Source organism: Phocoena phocoena, chromosome 7 (genome assembly GCF_963924675.1).
Source record: "Phocoena phocoena chromosome 7, mPhoPho1.1, whole genome shotgun sequence".
NCBI lineage: Eukaryota > Metazoa > Chordata > Mammalia > Artiodactyla > Phocoenidae > Phocoena > Phocoena phocoena.
The window spans coordinates 27,805,170-27,826,738 of record NC_089225.1 but is presented as its reverse complement, the minus strand read 5'-3'; positions in this window follow the sequence as shown (position 1 = coordinate 27,826,738).

Sequence of the window (21,569 nt, the reverse complement as noted above, 5' to 3'; positions counted from 1 at the left end):
TAACAATAATATTAATAAAGTAAATCTTCTCGGAGTTAAATGCCTTGACATTAGAGAGGACAGAATCATAAACATAATGAAGGAAAAATTTTCAACGCTTAGATATACTGAGGATATCTTAAAATTTTCCAAAAAGACCCTCCAATAACACACACACACACACACACACACACACACACACACACACACACACAACACTGTAGGTGAGCCCCGGCATCATTGCTCATATAAGACAATAAATGGAGTTGTGTTTTCATGGCACTATGTGAACAATGATTTTCAACCCAGAATGCTTTTCACTATAAGAATTTTGGACTAATGGACTTCTATTTTGTAGTTTTAGTCATTTTTAAAAATTGAGATGACTGTAGATTTGCATCAGTTACGAGAAAGAATACAGAGAGAACCCTTGAACACGACTTTGCAAACTATAGTAGAATATCCCAAACAGGATATTGACACTGACAGAATCCAAAAATTTTATTCATAGTTCTCCCGTTGTTTTACTTACTTTCATTTGTGTGTGTGTGTGTGTGTGTGTGTGGGTGGGTGCACGTGCATTAACTCATACATAGTTTTGTCACTTTATTGGTTCATGTATCTACCACTGCAGTTAAGATATTAAAGAATTGCAATACCACAAGGATCCCTCAGGTTTCCCTTTATGACTAAACCCTCTACTGTATTCACTCCCATGCCCATCTCTAATGCCTAGCAACCATTAATCTCTCCTCCACTTCTAAATGTTGTAATTTTGAAAATGTTATATAAATGGAATCATACAGTATATAAGTTTGGGTTTTTTTTTACTCAGCATAATTCTTTGAAGATTGTTCCCAGTTGTGTGTATGGATAGTTTATTCCTTTTTATTGTTGAGTAGTAGTCTGTTACAGATGTACCACACTTTGCTTAACCAATTTTTTTTTTTTAATGAAAGCTTATTTATTTATTTATTTTTGGCTGTGTTGGGTCTTCATTTCTGTGCGAGGGCTTTCTCTAGGTGCGGCGAGCGGGAGCCATTCTTCATCGTGGTGTGCAGGCCTCTCACTGTCGCGGCCTCTCTTGTTGCGGAGCACAAGCTCCAGACGCGCAGGCTCAGTAGTTGTGGCTCACGGGCCTAGTTGCTCTGCGGCATGTGGGATCCCCTCAGACCAGGGCCCGAACCCATGTTGCCTGCACTAGCAGGCAGACCCTCAACCACTGCGCCACCAGGGAAGCCCACTTAACCAATTTTTTGACTATTGAAAATAAAGCTGCCAAAAACGACTGTGTACAGGTCTTTGTGTGAACATAATTTTTATTTTGATGGGATAAAAGCCCAGAAGTTCGATTTCTGACATGTATCGTAGTTGGTTATTTAGTTTTCTAAAAACTGCCACCAAATTGTTTTCCAGAGTTTCTGTACCATTTTACATTCCTATCAGCAATGTATGGTCCAGTTTCTCTACGTCCTTATCAGCATTTGTTGTTGTCACTAATTTTATTTTTTAATTTTAGCCATTTTTATAAGAATTTAGTGATATGTCATTGTAGTTTTAATTTACATTTCTTTAATGACTAATGACGCTAAACATCATTTCATATGTGTATTTGCTATCTATATATCCTCTTGAGTAAAATATCTGGTCATATATTTAGCCAGTTTTCTAATTGGAATTTTTTTAATGTTCAGTTTTGGGAGTTATTTATATATCCTAGGCACTAGTCCTTTGTCTGGTATATGGTTTTCAAATATTTTCTCCCAGACTGTAGGTAGTCTTTTTATTCTCTTTATATGAGATTTCACCAAGCAAAATATTTTAATTTTGATGAGGTTCAATATATCTATATCAATTTTCCCCATTATGGATTATACTTTTTGTGTCAAGTTTAAAAATTCTTTTTTAGTCCTAGACGCTGAAGATTTTTTCCTTTGTTCTTTTCTTTCATCACTTGGAAAATAGTGTGCCCTTGCCTCTGGCCTCCACAGTTTAAAATGAGAAATTCATTACGATGCAAACTGTCCCTTTAGGTAGGGTGTCATTTATTTTGGCTGCTTTCAATATAATTTTTTCTCTCTCTTTAGTTTTCAAAAGTTTAATTGTGATGTGTCTTAACATGGATTTCTTTGTATAGAATTTGCTCAACTTCTTTGTGGGTTTGTCTTTTACCAAATTTATGAAGTTTTCAATCATTATTTTTTTAAATCCTCTTTTAGTCTCAATTTCTTTCTCCTCTTCTTCTGGGACTTGAATAATACAAATATTGAGTCTTTGCTCATTTTTGTTGTTGTTGTTTTCTGACTATTTTCTCGTTATTTTTCAGATTGCATCAATTATATTGTTCACCAATGCATTCTTCTGTCATCTCTACACTACAGTTGAGCCCATCCAAGACCTTTATTTTTCCTGTTATGGTAATTTTCATTTTTATAATTTTAGTTTGGTTCATTTTTATAACTTCTGTTTCTTTGCTGAGATTTTCTATTTTTTTAATTTGTTTCAAGAGATTTTGTAATTATTTATCAAAATATTTTTATGACAGCTGCTTTAAAAGTCTTGTCATCTAATTCCAGCATATGATTCATTTTGGTATTGGCATTAGTTCATTGCTTTTTTAAAATTTAAGTTGTGTTTTCTTGGTTCTTGCTATGATGGTTTTTTTGTTTCTGTTTTTGTTTTGTATCCTGGACATTTTGTATTATGTTAGGAGAATCTGGGTCCTATATAACTTTAAAAAAATTTTTAGCAGTCAGATTTAGCACGCAGGTCTTGGCCTACATTTGTAGCTGTAATACCAACGCCAGTTTAATTATCAGGGTCTTTTGGTATTATCTTGACCTACCTGGTTTAGCTGTTGTTATTGTGGCTCCAACTGTTCCCTGCTGGTGCTGCCTCAGGGTGTATAAGAGATTTCCCTAGGCCTGACTGCCAGGTATCTCTCAGTGGGTGAGGGTGTAGTGAGATTCCCCTACCAGTGCCTTTCTTCCATGGTGTTTCTGGGTGGGAGAGAAGAGTCTTTTGCTTACAGGGACATAGGTGTTTCTCAGACTGAGCTTCTTGTTGTAGCTGAGTCCCTTGCCCCACCTGCTTAAACCAGTGTCTTTTGGAAGGGAGGGACAATCTGTATCCCACTGAGATGAAAATCCTACCTGGACCAGGCTGCTTGCTCTGACTTTGTTCCTTGTGTGGGTTCTGCCTGACCTTCTGGTAACTCTGGGCAGGGTAGGGACTAAGTCATGTAGGGACTAAGAGGCTTCCTGGACCAGGCCACCTGCCCTATCTTGTCTCTTCTGCCGTCTCTGCCTGCCTATTTTGGTATCTCTTTGGAGGATGAGTGGAGTTTCAGGCCTGGTGGGGAATGAGAGAGCATCCCCTGGCTTTTTGTTTCTGGTAGTGCTCCCAAAATGATCCTCCTTTCTGGTGGTGTCAGGCTCCCCTGATGTTGTCAGAGGGACTTCTCTTTTGGGAAGAGTGACCTGCTTTCTGTTGCTAGGTTAGGATTTGGGAAATGCTGGATCTGGGTAGCCTTCTTCTGTCGGGTGAGGGTCACAAAACAAAACGCACTGCCACAGTTGTGCTTGTTCCTCCAGTCCTGGTGTCCTAAACCAGCTGACCTTCTTCTTACAACCTTTCATAGTTGTTTGCTTTTTGTCTTGTACCCTTTCTGGGGTATATAGTTGTCTTTAGAGGAGAGATGCAGGGTAAAAGGATTTTATACCATCTTGTCCAGATTAGAAGTCTCTTAATTGACTTTTTAGCATGTATTGAAATTATATAATAATTCAAAAAAATCATTATTTAAAAGAGTAGTTGAATTATTTTTGGGGGGGAAGTAATTAACTTTGATCTGTTTTAAATCCTATATATATTTTTTTTAAGTCCACATGGTTTTCTAGCTTCTTCTAGTGCTTTCTTAGATTAAAATTTTATACTGAAATAACAGTAACAGCTATCGTCTTTACAAAACCCATGCAAGGTAAGCAATGTTTTACTCTTTGAAAGAAGAAAAAACACTGAGCCTAGAGAGATTCACTGAATTGCGAGGAGTATGAGGCTAGATAGTGCTGTCGTGGACTGAGACTCAAATTTAGATCCATAAATCTTAATAAATTGTTTCTTTCCTTATATCCCAATTTCATGATTTTAGACTCAGACTTAAAAGCCCATGTAGACTTATAGGAAAATATTCACCTGGAAAGCCTCAATATGCATGAGTTTTGTTTTATTTTTTAACTAGATCTATTCAGTGGGAGTATGAAACTGTAAAATGTGGTTTGAAGTCACATTCAGATTTTTCTACTTCCTGTCAAGAAAATCTTGGATAAGTCACTTAATCTTTCTGATTCTCAGTTTTCTTATGCATAAATTGGATTTAATAATATATACCTCATCATGTCATTGTAGTGATTAGCCAGTAAACATTGCAAAAACACCTAGAATGATTCCTGACACATAAGGGGCATTGACTAATAACACTCAATAATGATATATTGCTATTGATTTTATTATTACTATTGATATAATGGTGATAATAATAATGATGAAGAAGAATAGGAGGAAGAGAGGAAAGGTTCTTCAAAAATGCTGAGACATAGAAGGGAAATGTTCTAGCCTAACAAATCAACTAGAGTTAATTATGTGATTGTGGATGAGATATGAGAAAATTGGAATATATAATGAGAAAAGGTATAGGGGAAAATAAAAATAATGTTCTAGAGTCAAATCACATTTTTATCAACAGTCACTTTCCATGTAAAGGCAGAAAATGGAAAATCACATTGGAAATTCAAGGGAAAGGAAAAGTATGAATTGACCACAAATTCTTATTCACAAATTTGTGAATTTGAATTCACAAATTCTTATCAAGAACTAGTTAGAGGCAAAGAATGGATCACTGGCTCGGCTTTACAACTGTGGAAATTTCATGCATATCCTAAGTTAAGTCTGCAAAAGTGAAAGGCACCACTATCTTGGAAGAGCTGAAACAATTTAACAGTATTTCCATTAAATGAAGAACTGAAATTTAAATGCAGTTGGCAAATGTAAATGGGGAAAATAATATCCAAAATCTGTGATTGCTTACAGAGATCTTATGCAAATGCCCATCACTGACACATATTAGGATTTAAATGGAACATTGGAAATCATCTGATCTAATAGAATTATTTTACTGATAAGGGAACTAAGGCTAAAAATGAGCAAGATAAAAAATGTGGCATTTCCCATTGGTGCAAATTGCTGAAGGAAAAGAGAAATAAAACAAAGTACCCGATTTCTGTAATCAAGTTCACTGATAACATGAATTACAGAAGTCCTTTTGTAAAAGTGACAATATTGAGGTACCAATCATGCTGATACAGATATCCTGAAAGTAGACTGTAAATAAGTTATGTTCCAATATATAATGAAATTTTCCTTAGGGTATTTCAAGGTAAAAATGAACAAGTTAACAAATGAAAACCACTTTGCAATTGACTTCTTCATAAAGTAAATGATTATTTCTTAATGTGACAAATTCTAAGTGATCTCTTACAAAATTTTAATCTTCATATTTATTCATTAAACAAACATGCACTTGATATATGCAATACATTTTGGACATGGAACATACATAATGGTATATGGCCCTATTACATAAGAAAGTAGCTTAACAACTACTAAAAGATGCATCGTAACTATATAATGTTTACTCATACGCTTCCATTCCATTTCCATAAAAGAGAATGAAACAAATGCTAAGCTTGTGCTGGGGACATAGTGTTAGAAAAAGGCTTTCCAAAGAAGTTGATTTCCAAGTATGGCATAAAGGATACATACAGATTCGATGGTGGAGATGGAAGGAGAGAAAGGTGCTTCAGACATGAGCAGAGCATGGGGATATAGAAGTAATTGTTTAAATAACCTAAAAATTGGGCTGGGGTGATGGGAATTCAAATGTCATGGGAGTAGAGGCCATTGATATCTGAAATAATGCCAAAATTCTAGGTTGGAGCCAGTATTTAGAACAATTTGACGCCATTTTTAAGAGATGGGATTTATTCTAAGGGCAAAGAGAATCCACAAATAGTTTGTGAAGAAGAGATGGCAGTCTGATTATTGGTTTTAGGGGACAGCTGACAACTACCCAGTGAATTGATAGGAGAGGGTAGAAATTGAAGACAAGTGTCCATTTGGAAGTCTACAAAACAATTCAGAAATGATCCAGAAATCGTAAGGACCTGAATTCAAATGTTTACTGTGGGAAAAAAATGAATGGGTGGCAAATGATACCATCCAGAAAGCAAAAAGATAACCTACAGAATGGGAGTGAATATTTCCAAATTATACGTCTGATAAAGGACTTGATAAGCATATATAAAGAACATTTAAAATGCAATAATAAATGATAACCAAGTTAAAATATCAGAAAATTATTTGAGTAAACATTTCCTTGAAGAAGATATATAAATAACCAGTGAACACATTAGGCACTGCAGAAATGCAAATCAAAACCACAATGAGACATGGCTTCATTTCTACTAGGATAGTTATAATCAGTGAGACAGATAATGGCAAATGTTGGTAAAGATGTGAAGACACTAGAATTATACCTTGCTAGTGGGCATGTAGAATGTTGCAGCCATTTTGGAAAAAAGTTTGGCAGTTCTTCAAACATTAAGCGTAGAGTTACCATAAGACTCGTCAATTCCAATTCTAGGTATATACCCAAGAGAAAGGAAAATGTGTTCTCAGTATATACCCAAGAAAAATAAAAACATACGTCCATGTAAACATGTGTACATGAATATTTATAGCAGCTTCATTCATAATAGCCCAAAAGTATAATAATCAAAATGAATGGATAAACAAAATGTGATCTATCTATACAGGAGAATATTATTTGGAAATAAAAGGAAGTACTAATATGTATGACAACATGATGTAACATCGAAAGCATGTTACATGAAAGATGCAAGTCAAAAAAAGAAAGACTGCATATTGTATGATTCCATTTATATGAACTCTCCAGAAGAGTAAAATCTATAGAAACAAATTAGATTCATGGTTTCCCAAGAGAGGAAGGATTGAGAGGAGAGTGAGGAATGACTGCTAATGGATGCTGTTTTTTGGTGGAGTGACAAAGTGTTCTAAAATTGTGATGATGGGTTGTGCAACTCTGTAAAAATACTGAAAAACAGTGAATCTTACACTTTAAATGGATGATTTGTGTGATACATGAATTGAGTTATATCTCAATAAAATTGTTTTAAAAGGAGTGGGTGAATTTGAGTTATATTTCAGAGGTAAAACAGGCAGAATTTAGTAATTCAGAAACTTAGAGTGTTGATGAATAAGGCTGTCAATAAAATGCCATACTCTGATCTTCTTTGAGACTGTGGGCATTGCCACTATCTATAATGAAAAAGAAAATCTGATAGAAGAACATGTTTGGGGAGAAAAAATTAAATTTCATTTTAGGCATGTTGAATTGAGGTGTTGATTTCGTAAGTTTTTCTTGGTCATTCATGACATTGACAATATTGTAGAGAACAGGCCAGTTTTCTGTAGAATACTGTTCAATTCTGCTCTGGATTTTTTGCAGGAATACTACTGAAGAGATATTTTGTTCTTGGTGCATCACATCAAGATGCACATGATATTGATTTGTCCTATTACTGGTAATGTTAACTCTTAATCACTTGATAAAGTAGTGTCAGTCAGGTTACTCCACTGTAAAGTTTTTATTTTTTCCTTTGTGATTAATAAGTATATAGTGTAAAGATATTTGTGTTGAATTAATCAGTGAAGCCATTTGACATGGAACTGTTGTTATTGTTTTGGAGGAAAAGATTTTTAATGATAAATGCAATTTATTTATTTAATGGATATGGGTAATTAAGGTTATCTATTTCTTCTCATGTGGTTTTGGTCGTTTGTGACTTTCCTGTGGTTATGATAGTTTTGGTAGTTTGTATATTTCATCTAAGTCATCACATTTATTGACAAAGTTTTTCATATTTCCCTATTGTGTTTGTTTGTTTGTTTGTTTGTTTTTTGCGGTACCCGGGCCTCTCACTGCTGTGGCCTCTCCCGTTGCGGAGCACAGGCTCCGGACGCGCAGGCTCAGTGGCCATGGCTCACGGGCCCAGCCGCTCCGCGGCATGTGGGATCTTCCCGGACCGGAGCACAAACCCATGTCCCCTGCATCGGCAGGCGGACTCTCAACCACTGCACCACCAGGGAAGCCCCCTGGTGTGTTTTAATGTCTGTATAATCTGTACTGACATTCCCTCTTTTTTCCCTGATATTGATAATATTAATAATCTTTTTTCCTAATCAGTCTAGAGGCTTATCAATTTTATTGATTTTTTAACAAATAAACAGTTTTTTGCTTCCCGATTTTTTCTGTTGATTTCCCATTTTTAATCTCATTGTTTTTTGTCCCTGTCTTTATTGTTTTATTCCTTCCACATGCTTTGGATTTAAAGCTAGATTACTGGCTTGAGATCTTTTTCTTTTATTCTTCTTTTTTTTTTTTTTGTATGTTGCCATAGTTTTTCTTTTCTTTTTTTAAATTAAGTTACTTTGGACTATAGTTGATTTACAATGTTGTGTTACATTCTTGATGTACAGCAAAGTGAATCAGTTATACATATACATATATGCACTCTTTTTTAGATTCTTTTCTTATATAGGTCATTACAGAGTACTGAGTAGAGTTCCCTGTGCTATACAGTAGGTTCGTATTAGTTACCTATTTTATATACAGTAGTGTGTATATGTCAGTCCCAATCTCCCAATTTATCCCTTCCCCCCTTTTCCCCTTGGTAACCGTAAAGTATGTTTTCTACTTCTGTGATTCTATTTCTGTTTTGCAAATAAATTATTTGTACCATGTTTTTTAGATTCCACATGTAAGCAATATCGTATGATATTTGTCTTTCTCTGACTTAGTTCACTCAGTATGACAATCTGTAGGTCCATCCATGTTGCTGCAAGTGGCGTTATTTTGTTCTTTTTATGGCTAATATTCCATTGTATATATGTACCACATCTTCTTTATTTATTCATCTGTCAATGGACTTTAGGTTGCTTCCATGCCCTGGCTATTGTAAATAGTGTTGCAATGAACTTTGGTGTGCATGTATCTTTTCAAATTATGGTCTCCTCCAGATATATGCCCAGGAGTGGGATTGCTGGATCATATGGTAGCTCTATTTTTAGTTTTTTAAAGAACCTCCATACTGTTCGCCATGGTGGCTGTACTTGGTTGTGTACTTGCCAAGTTTTATTTTTACATATGTATTAATCTCATAATATATATTTATAATATTTTTTGGTCTATCAATTATTCATAGTATAATTACAATAATTTATTGATTATAATTACCTTTGTATTTTGCCTTTCCAGCCCTATTCATTTCTTGGCATACATCTAATTAGCTTTCTTCATAATACTTCTGTCTGCAGAACTTCTCTTAACAATTCTTTTATATTTAAAAAATTTTTCAATCTTTATTATTTTTAAAGCATTTATAGGTTCACAGGAAAAGTGAGGGGAAGGTACAGAGGTTTCTCATATATCCCCTGCCCTCACACATGCACAGCTTCTCCCATTATCAACATCCCCTAATTGAGTGTTAAATTTGTTACAGCCAATGGACCTATTTTGGCACATCATTAACCAAAGTCACAAGTAATAGCTATATTACTGCTCACTCTTGGTATTATATGTGGTATGGATTTGGACACAGTTATAACAACATGTATCCATCATTATAATATCATACAGAGTCTTTTCACTGCCCTAAAAATCCTCTGTGCTCTGCCTGTTCATCCCCACTGCCACCCCAACACAACCCCTGGAAACCACTGATCTTTTTACTGTTGCAATTATGAATAAAGCTCCTATAAACATCTGTGTATAGGGGAGGGCTTTCCTACTTTCTTGGCCTACCCTCAGTTTTATTTTTAATTTATTTTATTTATTTATTTTTTTGTTGACATCTGAGTGTTTTGTTTTGCTTGGGGTTTTTCTTTGGCTGCATCGGGTCTTAGTTGAGGCACGCGGGCTTCTCTCTAGCTGTGGCACACGGGCTCCAGAGTGTGTGGGCTCTGTAGTTTGTGGCAGGTATGCTCTCTAGTTGAGGCGCATCGGCTCAGTTGCCCTGCGGCAGGTGGGATCTTAGGTCCCTGACCAGGGATCGAACCCACGTCCCCTGCATTGGAAGGCGGATTCTTAACCACTGGATCACCAGCGAAGTCCCCCAGCCTCAGTTTTAGACAGGACCTTGGGTCCTGGCCCTAGGGGGTGGAGATTCGTCTGTCTGCATCCCTTACTTTTTCCTTAAATGGCAGCAAAACTCTGTCTTGTGTCTGTTTTGAGTATTGAGCAAGAGGCAGTTTCTTTCCCATCTCTAAGTAATAAACCTCTAAGATTTCCTAAAGCTGAGGAGAAGAAGCCGTATTTAGACAGGACCTGAGTTTATTCAATTTATCACAACTCTCTCCATTTACCTAATATATACTTAGGCACTCAACACTGGCCATATTCTCTCTCTTACTTTACCTGTCCTATCCTGCCTGGACATTTCAGTGTGGAACTCCAAATATAGTTAAATACGTACCACTATAGAATTTCATTAGATAAGAGCTGCCATATCTAATATATTCCTATTATTAAAGATATATATGTTGAGAGAGGAAGTCTGGCATAACAGTACTACTAATTGTCTAGGATTAAAAAATAAATAAATTCTAAAGTCTAGGTACATCTAAGTCTCTAATAATCATTTGATAAATCACTTAACTTCTTGGAACACACTTTCCTCATTTTCAGTTAAATTGAGTTTAAAAATTAGGTACACTTTTGCAAGTCACTGTATTGATGTAAAGATGGAGAAAATTCAGTATCTACCCCAAAGGAATTTGTACTCCAACCTACATATTATTTGATTAATATCTAAGATCCCTCTATGCTTAAAAATTACATGACTATAGATTCTTATGTTCAAGAAAAAAACTCAAACATATATAAATAAAATCATTTAACCACACTAGATAATATTGGAAGTTAATAATACAATATTGCTTAATTCAGCCTGACAGAATTCTACTGATTTTAGTTTATATGAGGAATATGATTTATGCTCCTTTTGTCTCTTTTGATTAATAGAATATCTCAGCTTATCTAAAGATTCAGACAACCAAAATCTTCCTGTGTATTCTCTTTCAAACAAATTGAAAGTTTTGTTCCATCGAAGCTTGGTTTAATAAATAAAATAATTCCTAAAACTTAATTTGGGACATATTACCTCCAGACTTTAGATAATAAATATGTTTTAGTATTATTAGATATATTTCACAAAAATTATCTCAATTCCCATTTTAAAAAAAATTAAAATATTTGGCTATTGAAGCTTTAATTCCCTCAGCTTTTCTTTTCTTTATTTTTTAATTGAAGTATGGTTGAGTTACAGTACATCAATTCCCATTTTAGGTGGAAAGGAGATAGAGAGTGTTATGGACAGTCACAGCTTACTGACTTTTGCTATAAATTTATGAGATTGTTTTCTTAGTATAGTTTGTCCTAAGATGTTACACTTAAAAGATACTAAAATCACTACTCATATCTTGAAATATAATGCTTGACATTAGCTGTATGAATTAAATTATGTGTATCAATATAATGGCATCCTATTCCATTGAAGAAAATATTTTAACAACTTTGTGTTGACAGTGAAAAGATCTGTATGCTATGGTCTTAATTTATTATAAAACTATTTGTGTGTGTAAATGTGTGTTTAAGAAGAGAGAGTACGTGTATGTGTATGTATCTATGTATCAATGTATCTTAACTGCTTATCTGGGGAATAAGAGGAGTTGTGAGTGTTTTAATTTTCTTATTTTTTGACTGTCTCAGATTTTTCTCCTCCTGACATCTGACATTAATGCTGACACTCACTAAGTGTCCTATAATTCAATTCAGTTCTGACTGAAATACCAGGTGTTAGTGTCAGACTCCACACATTGAGGGGCTCAGTCCCACAACACTGCCCCCACCTCAGATGCCAGTCAAAAGTCCTGATCCACCATACTTCTGATGGACTGGCTATAATTTGGAGATTCCCGTAACTACCTCCTCAGGTTCAATGATTCGGTAGCATGACTCACAGAACTCACTCAAGAAGTCTTTACTTACATTTACTGGATTATTATAAAGTTACAAATGAACAGCCAAATGAAGAGGTATACTGGGCAGGGTCTTAAAGAGTCCCAATCACAGGATCTTCTGTCACTATGGAGCTGGGGCGTGCCATCCTCCTGACATGTTGGACAAATCGGAAACTCTCCGAACCCCATCTTTAGGGGTATTTATGGAGGTTTCTTACGTAGGTGTAATGCATTAAATCCTTGACCATTGGTGACTAACTCAATCTCCAGCCTCTCTCTTCTTTCTGGTTGTTGGGGGTGGGGCTGAAAGTTTCAAACTTGTAATCAAGGCTTGGTCTTCCTTCTGGTGACCAGCCACCATCCTAAAGCTACCTAGGGGCTAATCAAGAGTGCCTCATTAGAACAAGGAACAGTCCTATCACTCTTATTTCTCGAGAAATTCTAAAGGCTTTAGGAGCTCTATGCCAGGAATAGGGAACAAAGACCAAATATTTCTCTATGATACCACACTCTATATATTGTTTTTTTTTAATTATAGTATGCACAAAATTGTAAGATTTGCTATTTAACAAAGTGTAACCTTTATATAAAATATCTGTACAGTAAATGAAAAGTGTACAAGTATTTGATTCATGCAATGAATATCTGTGAACCAAATTATTTCCTGAGAATGTTTAAAATACATCAGAAGACCTTTAGGGGGAGTTGAACTAGGTTTACACGGTCACCTATGTGGTATGATTTGAAGGCCGCAAAACCACTACCTTCTCACTCTCACCATCACCACTGTTCTTGCCACGGAAGTTGAATTACCACATAACATGAATTTTCTTTGTTTTCTTTATGGGACAGCATGCAAAAGAAATGACCAGTATTGAAAATAAACCCTCAAAATTATTCATTTTCTAGTTACAAGTTTTTACCCTTTAATATCATCTTCCCAATTCCCCCCAGCCCCTCAGCACCTGGTAAACACCTTTATATTCTCTGTTGCTACTGTTCAGCTTTTTTAGACTCCACATTAGTGGTATCATGTAGGATTTGTCTTTCTCTGTGTGACTTATCTCACTTAGCATAATGCCCTTCAGGTCCATCACATTGTCCCAATATTTCTTTTGGCTGAGTCTACAACAGCACAGATTCACTGAACTTCTGAATTAGAAGCAACCTGATAGATCATCAAGTACTTTCTGAGGAGTGTTGGATTCCCTCTAGACCATATAGGTTGGCAAACTATTGTCCTGCGCCCAAATCTGACCCATTTCCTGTTTTAATAAATAAAATTTTATTGGAACACAAAATTTTTTAAAAAGGCAAATTATGAAAAGCAATGAAATTCTTGACTTAAACTTTATAAATGCCAAACAAGGATTCCATTCAGGTGTTTTGCTGTTGTTATATTTTTAAATTTTGTAAGATCCAGGTAAAATCTCTTTAAAATTCAGAATTTGCTAACTTTCTTCAAGGGAGTCTCTACTCCAGCTCCTGTAATTAACTTTTATCTATCTGTGATAAGATCTTGCCAGTGAAAATCAATCTAGCCCATTTCAGGTCTTTTCAGTTATGGCTTTACTCAATCTGGACAACCCAATCAAGAAAATAAAATCTTGGGTCCCAAGCAACAAAATATTTTTCCTTATTAGAAGGCAGAGAAAGGGGTTAAATGTGTGACTATTAATAATTCTTTTTTTTAAATTTCTTTTAAATTGTTATTTTAATACCCAAGTTTGGTTCAGGACAGCACAAGACCAGTGAACTTCAGTGCTCAGTTCCGATTAAAATTTACATTTACCAAGCAAATAATAGCTTAATCTGGGTGTCAGAAAAATGAATGACATAGTTTTGCCCTCAAGGAACTCAACAATCTAGTAAATGATAAAACAGTACAAACATAACTGTAATACAGAGAATTTATATCAGAAGCTGATATTGCACATCGATTTCCTAGTTTATGAGATATATTTATAAGATTATTTGACCTCGTACTAAATAGACCACTTATAGCAGCAGTCCCCAGCCTTTTTGGCACCAGGGACCAGTTTCGTTGAAGACAATTTTTCCATGGACGGGGGCAGGGGGAGGGTGTGGGGAGATGGTTCAGGCGGCAATGCGAGTGATGGGGAGCCATGGGGGGTGGCAGATGAAGCTTCGCTCACTTGCCCACCACTCACCTACTGCTTTGTGGCCGAGTTCCTAACAGACTGTGGACCGGTACTGGGGACTGGAATAGAATTATTTTAAAACACTCAGATATCTAGGCTCACTTGGTCACTGGAAGTTAGGCTGTTTAGCTTCACATCTCCTGAGCTTTTTTCCCCTTTTTTAAACAGCTTGTCAAAGGATAATCGATACACCGAATACTGCACATATAAAATGCATACGATTTGATGAATTTGGATATACGTACACACTTGTGAAATCATCACCTCAATCAAGGTAATAAACATAAACATCACCTCCAAAAGTGTCCTCATGACCTATTGTTTGTATGTGTGTGTGGTAAGAACACTTAATATAATTTCTACACTTTTAACAAAATTTTTAAGTATGCAGTTGAGTGGTGTTAACTATAGGAACTATGTTATACAACAGATCCCTAGAACTTATTCATCTTACGTAACTGAAATTTTATGCCTATTGAAAAACAAGTCCTCATTTCTCCCTCCCCTCAGTCCCCAGCAACCACCATTCTACTCTCTGTTTCCACGAGTTTGATTATTTTAGATACCTCATATCATTGGAATCATGCAGTATTTGTCATGTTGTGGCTGGCGTATTTTACTTAGCATAACATCCTTCAGGTTCATCCATGTTGTTGTATGTGGCAGGATTGCCTTCTTTTTTGAGGCTGAATACTACTTCATTGTTTGTATATACCACACTTTATCTATTCATCTGTCAATGGACATTTTGATTGTTTCCGTATCTTGGCTATTGTGAATAATTGCGCAATGAACATGGGAGTGCATATAACTCTTTGAGATCTTAGTTTGAATTCTTTTGGATAAATAAACAGATATAGGATTGCTGGATTGTATGGTAGTTCAACTTTTAATTTTTTATCTCCATACTGTTTTCCATAGTGGCTACACAATCTTACATTCTCACCAACAGTGTGCAGGGGTTCTAATTTCTTCACATCCTCACCAACACTTATCTTTTGATTTTTTGTTTTGTTTTGTTTTGATAATTGCCATCCTAACAGTTGTGAGGTGATATCTCACTGTGGTTTTGATTTGCATTACCCTAGTGATTAGTGATGTTGAGTACCTTATCATATACTCTGAGCTTTCTTTGAGAAGTTGGTAAGTTGTTTTAAATGCTTCCAATGATATTCAGAAAAGCACCACCAAAACAGAAAACAAAACAAAAAATTAAAAAAAAAACACTTTGCATATGATTTTCACAAAAAGTGATGCTTTTTAACTGAGCATTAGGAGAATGTTCACCTGAAATCTGGGCCAAAATCACTGAAACGACTGAGAAGAAAATTCCGACTCCAAAATCTGGAACAGGCAGCACAGCTGTGAAGCCGAGTTTATGAGGCTTACTAGGGCAGCAGCTGGGCATGGACTAAAGAAAGACGATAATTCCAGTGCTTTGGAAGAAAGAGTGTGATAAAAAGCACAGCTTAATGTTCTCTTGGTGAAGCAAAAAATCGTATTTTAAAAAAATCACTAAGTGATAAGCACTTTAAATAACAATGTCATTTTTTAGACACTCTGAAAAGTTCATGTTCTTCATCTCCCCCACACTCATTACTGTCATTCACAGATCAGCACCGAGTCAACTTTTCAGTTCCTTTCGATTTTTAAGCTGGGCAGTAGAGTTACTTAAATAATGTTTCAATTTGTTGAAAAAATTTGATTTAAAGTAGGAAAAATAAATAAGCATAACCTTTAGGAAAGAGGGATTATGGAATTTAGCATTTCTTATGTGTCCTTAACATTAGACCTTAGGCCAAAATGCTGAAATCAGACTCAGAGAGGAGGAAGCAGAAAATCTAAGGATATATTAAAGTTTACCTAGGTTGAATTATCTCTTCAAATGTTTTGTTGCCAGATATTTCAGCCTTAGGCTGATTATCAGAGGGGTCTTGAAAAAAAAACACTAATGTATTACCATGTGATGTTAAAAATAAATCAGGTCATGAATGAGTAAATCCAGGGAGTATATGGCTTAAGAGCAGAGTGGTCTGTTAATCCTGTATAGCAGGTGAACCTTCATTATTGTCTCATACCTCCCTTTTCTAAATCCTGTCTGTATTTCTCCAATAATACTCCCTCACCACCTACTCTCCAATTGTCAAGGCACTTATTCTTACTTAAAGAATTAATAATCAACAGAAAAGTCTGAATCAGATTCTTTCAAATAATAATAAATTCAAAACAGATTTGTATGTGTGGAAATGGGGGCTTCATCCACTTTATTGAGGTGTTATGAACCTGATCATTTTTATAAAAATCTGATACTTGTGTATAATTTTATGAAAATCTGATAATCATATGTTGCATCCTGGCATGACAAAGCTTCTGAATATTAGTCAGTAGAAGAAAACCTGCATCCTAGCCAGGATAACAGAAGAAGAGATCCATCCCAGACTAAATGCATGGAAAGCATACTTGATTAACATATTATGACATATATCTGGTCAATGGTTACATACATGAGATAGAAAATGTGTGCAAGGTATGGGGTTGTGGTATATCAAAAAAGAAAAAAAGGGCTTCCCTGGTGGCGCAGTGGTTGAGAGTCCGCCTGCCGATGCAGGGGACACGGGTTTATGCCCCGATCTGGGAAGATCCCACATGCCGCGGAGCGGCTGGGCCGCTGAGCCATGGCCGCTGAGCCTGCGCGTCCGGAGCCTGTGCTCCGCAACGGGAGAGGCCACAACAGTGAGAGGCCCGTGTACAGCAAAAAAAAAAAAAAAAAAAAAAAAAAAAAAAAAAAAAAACAGTTTAAGGGTACACAATTTAGCCCTCAATACCATATTATCTAATGAATTGAAGAAAATCTCTGAGAGGGGCTCATTTATATTTGCATGATATCATATGGTTTTTCTTTTTTTGAAAATGTTAATTTATCTGGAGAGAGATAAAGAATATGCTGCAGCTGGTTAAGTCAGGTTCTATATGTTGACTGCAGAAAAGTAAGCTCTCATCCTAGGTGTAGTCATGAGATTTAAAAAATATTTTGCTCAATGCCTATGTTTGTGCCTAACATCTATTGTTAATATTAATTATATTAATAAACAGTGATCAGGCTTGGATGGAATCTCAGAACAACCAAAAATCTTCAGAAAGATTGTTACTTCAGCTATATGGAAAACAAATCCTCATGCTAAAAAAGAAAACCCACACCCTCAAGTTACAAATCACCTTCAGTTCTTCCTCTTCTTAACTATGAGAGAAGGAAAGCAGTAAGGGAAGGGAATCTGATGTGTGTTTTGATAACAGACTCTGAAAACAGACTTTGATAACAGCTCTCTGTGGAATTCTATAGTTGTCACTGTATGTTATCTTCCTTTTTTAAAGCTTGCTTTATAAGGCCTGCTGGGACCAATATAGGTTGGACTGGCTGGTAACATTCTCCAGGAAATGAAGCTGACTCTAGAGGGCTAATGGTATAGTGGGGAAAGGAGTGAGAACACTAGGTACAGATATTGAATTTACCAGGTTTAGGTCCTAGGCTGGAAGAGAGAGTGAGCTTCAGTCATTTCTAATGACTCACAACTTGACAGAAATCTGTACTTATTATATAGATTATTCCCATGTTGAAAAATGGGATATAGTTCTGCTTATCTTTAAGGTCAGTCATTTGAAATTGTGTACTTAATTATTTATTAAGAGGAAATGTATCATTAAAAGGTAAAATTTGGAAAATTTCCTACACACGTCCAAAATGTTAATGCCAATAGAAGAAACAATATAGGGCTGCCCTGGTGGCGCAGTGGTTAAGAATCCGCCTGCTAATGCAGAGGACATGGATTTGAGCCCTGGTCCGGGAAGATCCCACATGCCGCGGAGCAACCAAACCCGTGCGCCACAACTATTGAGCCTGCACTCTAGAGCCCGTGAGCCACAGCTGCTGAGCCCGGGCCTAGAGCCTGAGCTCCACAGCAAGAGAAGCCACCGCAATGAGAAGCCCGTGCACCGCAACGAAGAGTAGCCCCCGCTCGGTGCAACTAGAGAAAGCCTGCACGCAGCAACGAAGACCCAACGCAGCCAAAAATAAATTAATTAATTAAAAAAATATATTTAATAAAACAAGAAACAATATAAAACACTGTGATAAACCACCATAAGCATTCTTTTACTAGTCAATCCGAAACTGCTACAACTTTCTAAAATGGTCTTCAAGTTCCCAATGACAGCATGCCAAGTTGTTGGCAAGATAATTCACTCCAAAGAATCAAACAGTTTAAAGCCTCCTTAATAAGATACATTCTGCCTATAAATTTGAGCTGGTGAGCTCCTCTAAAAATAATCTCAAGGTGATTTGCAATTTATCAATCAAGTAGTTTCTGAGAGCAGATTTACTCGGCAGTGGGCCAAATAACACTCTTTCTCTCTTATTTACTTACCCCAGGCCTCAGTTTCTTCATGTGTAAAGCGAGAACAATGGCAAAACCTAACATACAGGGCTGTTATGAAAATTTCAAAGTGGATATATGTATATGTATAAGTGATTCACTTTGCTGTACATCTGACACTAACACAACATTGTAAGTCAACTATATTCCAATAAAAATTTTCCGCAAAAAAAAAAAAAAAAAGGGCTTCCCTGGTGGGGCAGTAGTTGGGAGTCCGCCTGCCTGCCGATGCAGGGGACACGGGTTTGTGCCCTAGTCCGGGAGGATCCCACATGCCGCGGAGCGGCTGGGCCCGCAAAAAAAAAAAAAAAAAAAAAAAAAATTTTCATATATGAAGCTTGTCCATAGGAGTGTTCAATAAATGGCATTCTTTCCTGTATAAATAAATATATGTATTTTATTGTGGACACCAAGTGATGATGTAAGTAGGGGAGTATCATGTTTAAATGTTTATTTTATTAAGATAACTAAGGCATCAGTTTGCATGATCAAGGTTGATATGCATGATAGTAGCCATAGAAATGCGGTAGGAAGACTATAGTCTTATAGGAGCCCAGATAAAAGATTATGAAAGCCTAATGTAGGGCAGTAAATTAATAAAGGTAGAGAAGAAGAAATTATACCTATGAGAGATATTAAAAATCTAAAATTGTCAAACTTGATCACAGAATGGTAGAGCAAGTGAAGGGAACAGAGAAGTCAAAGATATATCTAGATTTCTGGAATATCAAATGGATAATTGTAACAGGGAAATCTAAATACCCTGCAGATTCTTAATAATCTGCTTCTTCCCAAACTCTTTGACCTATTTTACAGTATAAATGATATAACAAGAAAATTTTAAAAATATATAAACCAAAACACATCCTTAACCTACTTAAATCTCTTTAGGGCGTCCCATTGCTTTTAAGATAGTCCAGAATCTTCATATGGTCTAAGATTGCCATTACTAAACTCCTGTGCTCATGTCTCTGAGATTATGTTATGCCACATTTTTTTTTCAATTTTTAAGCCTAAACCACAAAAACTGTCTTTCAATTTCTAAAGCACAGCAAGCACTTTGGAAACTCAGACTTTCCCACTTCCTGTCCCTCTGTCTGGAAGCTACTCTTCGCAGTTCTCCATCTGGCCTCTCCTTCAACATCATCCCCTTAGAAAGCACTTCTCTCCCCCCCAGTCTAATATAGACCTCCAGTTTTTTTTACGACAGCACTGCATTTATTTTTCTGGAGGACACCTCTTACAACATGTTATAATACATTTATTTGTTTAATTGTTTACTGTACACCACTTCCAAAGATTGTCAACTGTCAACACAGGAGTCATGTCACTTTGCTTTAGCAACTGTGTGGACATCACTCACCATGGCATGTAGTAGGTAGGTAGTACATATATGTCTGGGAAAGAATGAATCTCCAATAGGAAATACAGATATCCATGGCTTGAAAACTATCCAAAATAGAAATGTGGATATGTAAACATGCTACTCACAGGGTAATTAAAACATTTGGAGTGAATGTGATGAGTAGAGCAAAACAAATAGAAGGAGATGTGGACTAGGATAAAATCCTGAGGCATGCAAATACTTAATTTTTTTAAAATTATAAAAGTGATACATGGGGCTTCCCTGGTGGCGCAGTGGTTGAGAGTCCGCCTGCCGATGCAGGGGACACGGGTTCATGCCCCGGTCTGGGAAGATCCCACGTGCCGCGGAGCGGCTGGGCCCGTGAGCCATGGCCGCTGAGCCTGCGCGTCCGGAGCCTGTGCTCCGCAACGGGAGAGGCCACAGCAGTGAGAGGCCCGCGTACCGCAAAAAAAAAAAAAAAGTGATACATGTTTGTTGGAAAAATAAATAAATAAAAGTTCTAGTATAGGCTACCCCAACTAGTCCTATAGGGAGCCACTGTTTACCATTTGGCGAATACCTCTGAATACATATTTTCAGAACATATGGACATACAGGCTAAATAAATAGAGAAAATAGTATTCAGCAGAATTGCTCCCAAGTAGATTATGCTCTTTGGTCTAGGAAAAAATTTTACTAGACAACTTAAGGTAGAAGGTAAGACCCCCTAAGGGACTGAAAAAACTGAAGTATGTGCAAAATAAGGAAAAATCTTTATTAAAAGGGGAATAATTTGTCTTTATCTCTGAAGAGATAATAAAAATTAGATGGAAACAAGGGAGATGGCTGAAACTTTTTGGACCCTGGACTTACATTTCTCCTCTACTTCCCCCCAAATTTTAGTAAAGTTCCAAAAGAAAAAAAAAAAAGAACTTCAGGGGGTATGTGCATGTGAATATGTGCTCCAAATCCATCTTCATTCCTGGGCAGACATAGAGGAGAACGTATCAGAAATAAAAATTGTGGAGAGGGTGTTTACTGTCCCAGTCACTGGAAATGGGTAATGGCTGAATTTTATAAAATTTCCTAGTAACATCAGGATAATTTATGTATACTTTTTAAAACTCTCATGGAAGCATACTCTAAAAGTTGTTCAGCAACTTCCTTTTACCATTTTATCACAACATTCATTCCGTATTAGTACATATAGATTTTTAAGTCCTTTCTTTAAACAGCTGACTCAAGCCCATTGAACATCATTGTTTCATCATTTATTTCTTTTTTTTTTCTTTTGCGGTACACGGGCCTCTCACTGTTGTGGCCTCTCCCGTTGAGGAGCACAGGCTCCAGACGCGCAGGCTCAGCGGCCATGGCTCACGGGCCCAGCCGCTCCGTGGCCTGTGGGATCCTCCCGGACCGGGGCACAAACCCATGTCCCCTGCATCGGCAGGTGGACTCTCAACCACTGCGCCACCAGGGAAGCCCTATCATTTATTT